This window comes from Buceros rhinoceros, unplaced genomic scaffold (assembly GCF_000710305.1).
Source record: "Buceros rhinoceros silvestris isolate BGI_N320 unplaced genomic scaffold, ASM71030v1 scaffold14783, whole genome shotgun sequence".
NCBI classification, from domain to species: domain Eukaryota; kingdom Metazoa; phylum Chordata; class Aves; order Bucerotiformes; family Bucerotidae; genus Buceros; species Buceros rhinoceros.
Window position 1 is genome coordinate 38,633 of NW_010404329.1, and position 4,211 is coordinate 42,843.

Below are 4,211 nucleotides of genomic sequence, written 5' to 3' on the forward strand. Positions count from 1 at the left end.
CCCCCGCCAATGGGCTTTCTTAGCCTGGCTCATTTCAATAATAGATTTATGCTGACACTCTACAAACTGACACACTGGCACAACCCAGCAAGAGAGCGCTACAGCAGAGGAGCAGGAATTATTTGGACTAGCTTTGCCAAACAAAACCACTCGTACAGCGAATCTCAGGTGAACTGAACAGCTATAGTCTTTTGAGCTCCTGCAGAAATTCTGGCTCTCACAGTTCTTGCAAAACCAGGTTAAGTTACCTTCAAGTTTTATGTGGTCATTTTGCTTCTGAAATACAGAAACTATACCATTGCATTCTCCTCCCATCTCCACATGAAATTTGCTCCTATACTAAACCCAGCTCAAAATCTTGCATCATTCAAAACGGCCTAGTCTTCCAAACAGTATGAAGATTTCAGTAGCAAATAGCAATACAAAGGGTCACACCCCTTCGTAAAGGGTCCAGCTCAGTTAACAATTCTTGGCAGACACACTAGAAATATCATATATAAAAAGCCAAAAAGAGACAGTTTGGGGAAGGTCTCACTGGACTTTACTATGATTATCAGGAAAATTCCTTATTTTCTCCAGGGAAAAGAGCAGCAAGAGACAAAACGTCTGATGATGTGCATAGGGTGACTGGAAAGAATGTGTGCATTGGAAAGCAGACCATGCTGCAGAATTACACAGGAATTCAGACAAGACATGGGCTAGCTGCAATGGTGTGGACTGCAGCACATAGATGACTGTCTGTGCTATGCCCTTACTGAACTATGATCAGCTTTCTTGGACTATCTTGTCATACTGGTGTTGCTGCCCTGCGCTGTACATAGTCCAAGTAAATTAACATAGGTATTTGATGAGTCCTCCTCCCAGCACCATATCCAGGAGAAATCAGAAAATTTCGTCTTCAGTGGCACAAGGGAGACAGATCAAGGGTAACTCCTACCAGCTCTCTCCTTGCCTTAGAAGAAACCATCACCCTTACTTGTCCCAGCCACTTAAACACATGCCATTGATGTGCATATGCCCTATGTTTTAGAGGCATGCACATAAAGGGTACAGCATGTGATGCAGGTTATGGGGTACAAGGAAAGCAGGCTGAAATAAACAACCTAACACCCCACACCAATCATCACCCAGTATCTACTTTTTAAGATATTTGTTATTTGAAAGTAGCTGCCAAACCTTTTAAACAAATAGTTTTTAGCCTGAAGAGACCACATACTATTTGCCGCCCTTCATTTCTGGGTGGATGGCATTACTTCTACTCCACAGCTGAATAAAAATGTTTTTTGAAAAATGAATTAAAATGGAAGAATTGCAAATACCTGTCTGAGCACAAATTGTTTTGTTCGCTTGAAAGGGAAGGTATTTATATGAAGAACAATCACTTCTGTACAGGCATCCTCAGAGACCAACACACATTCACAAACACAGTTGAGTTACCACAGCAGCTCATGATTGGGCACAAGCACAAGCAGCTCGCTGGCCTCCAGTGACATTAATTGAACACTTTCTCAGTGCTCATCTCCACCCAGAAGCTGGCATTCTTAGGCTTGCAGTAAGTGATCTACCATCAGCCATCTGTTTTCCTGTCATCCCCATTAAATTAAGCATGTGTTATTTCTTACAATCTACCTCGCCTTTTTGTGTCACTGGAAAACAGAATTGTACTGTTTGGGAAAATTACTCTTCTACACATATTGAAGGCTTGTGGTTGGACATAACACATTATGAGGAAAGGAGATCCAAAGGTTAGAGGTCCTACAGGTACCCCCTTCTGTCACCCCAGGAACTGTAATATGGCAATGAAGGCTGGGCTTTCATGTTGGCATCCTTCACAGTCCTGCACAGCGTCCCCTAACCCTTCCCTGCAACAGCTCCCCAGCTGTGGAGACACGCGCCACATACTTTCATTGCCAAGATCTTGCACAATTTACTTGCAAGTCTTTAAGGCAGACTCTGCTGCCTGTTCTGGGCTCCAGCTGCAGAGGAAGGGAAAGTGTACGCTCTCATTTTAGCTTCAGATTATTTTAAACACACGATGACAGATGCTCTGCAGTGTGAAGGGCCTCTTCTGCAGCACGACTGCACATCTGCACGAACTGCAGGAGATGGGGAGAAGAGCTCAGTGCATGTTCCTGCCCAGCCAGGTGACCCTGCTGCATCCTGAACAGCAGTGACACTGTGAGCTCTGAATTAGGTGTCTCCTATCTCTAGGTCACAGGTTTGTGCCATAAACACCATGTGTTGAAAACCACACAGGAAACAATTTAACATGAAAGTAACTGAAAGCTTCCTCCCTTCTTGGAATTTGTCTTCTGGTCCTCAGTGCTAATGCCTGGGATTGCCACAGCCTAAGGACACTTTCTGCCATGCTCCAAGAAGGGCCAGTGGGTGCAGGGAACCATACTATCTGTCTCTTCTGTGAGCCATTATAGCTCAAATGGAACCGGATGTCAATCCTCAAACTTGGGGAAAGAAATATTTGTAATCAGATCTAAGCATCACAATCACTACCCTTTTCCAGAGTGGTCTGGGCCAGCTTTGTCACCATTTTGACTGCCACAGAGTGCTGAACTTCCCCGTGCAAGTCTATCTTCAGGCCTCCACAGCATCAATGCCTTCCCTAGGCACTTATTCCTCTAAAATCCAAGACAACACAATTTCTCCAGTATACTGGAAGCAAGCAGCAAACAAATCCAGTCAGACACCAAAGAGTTATATTCTACCAAACAAGTGTCATACTTCAGCATGGCACTGCATTAAAGAGGATTTCCCACAGCTTGAGGATGCTGCCTATTTAAGTCTATAATCACCCATTAGTCATCACAGAGAACATTTAGTCTCAAGAAACCTTGCTCAACACAGGACAAGGTCGAAGATCAGAGCAGGAACAGGAACTTCTGGAAACCAGCATTTCTGAAATAGGCCTGGGCACTGCTACACCAGGATGTCCCTGCTGAAAAGATGCTCAGGCACTGATGAGAAGATGGATCTTCATGGGGTATCGTCTGATCTCTACCATGTGCTCTTAACTCAGGAACTGTGGTACCTGCCACAGAGATAGCCAGGCACATCCAGATGTAATTTTACCAAAGGTCTTACTATATGCTGAATCACCCTGCAGGTACACAGTTAGCCCTCACCAGTGAGTCAAGGAAGACCTGAGGAGTAACAGGTACCTGATTCCCATAGCTAGTGGTGATAATTTTCATCCTTGGCAGACTAAGTCACTTTGAAATCACAAAATCAAAGGGAAGAATGAGGATGCACAAAAATAAAGAATAATATTCATTTTTAAATTTTCTGTCTTTTGAGGTAGGTCTCTCACTGTGATTTGACTCCGTATGCAATAGCTTTAAAAAACAAACAAACAAAAAAAAACCACACCCCCCCACACACACAAAGAAAGGGTTTTAAAAATCAGGGCACTACCAGCACAACACTATATACTTCCCAATCTACAAAACTGTAGTGAAAGCCAGTCTTCCATTGTGGAGCTTCATCCCAGATGCCGAAGCTTTCCTTCAGTTGTTTTTGCAGCTCCAGAAACATTTCAAGGTGTAGACCCTGCTCTCTACACCCATGAAATCCATTTGTCACCTACACAAGAGAGCCACTTAGATATTTTTCAAACCCTCTCACACTGCAGAACAACACTGGCTCCCTGCCTTCATAAATTTCCTCCAGACAGGACTGGAGAGGCCCCTTCATTAGCCATCCAAGGTATCCTCAAAACATCCACTATTTTGCTGACATTGCAGATCTGTGCCCATAAATCCCCTGCACACCAAGAGATGCTTGAAGAAGACTCTGTAAGACAGAGACAATTACCTTGTTAAATTAGAAACCAACCCCATCAGCTGTCAAATGCAACTGTCACAACTTAGAACATTTCTGCTTTCCTTTTACTTCCTTGCAAAAGGACTCCCAGGCAGATACAGAAAGGTAGATGCACTTCAAGACCAAATTCAAAGCACATACACATCAGAGGGTTAAAAGTAAAAAGCACGCACTCTCTGGGACATTCTGCTTCTGTTCTCTCAGGCCCCAATTCCACAAACACACACGTCTGTACTTAATTTTAGTACTGAACCAGCAAGTTTCTGTACTTGTGAACCAGCAAGCACACTCATGGAAACTGGGGCCATCTGCAGAATCCTAGACCAAAGGCGTGGCCTCTCACTGGAGTGTACACTGGAAAGTGTCTCCCTACA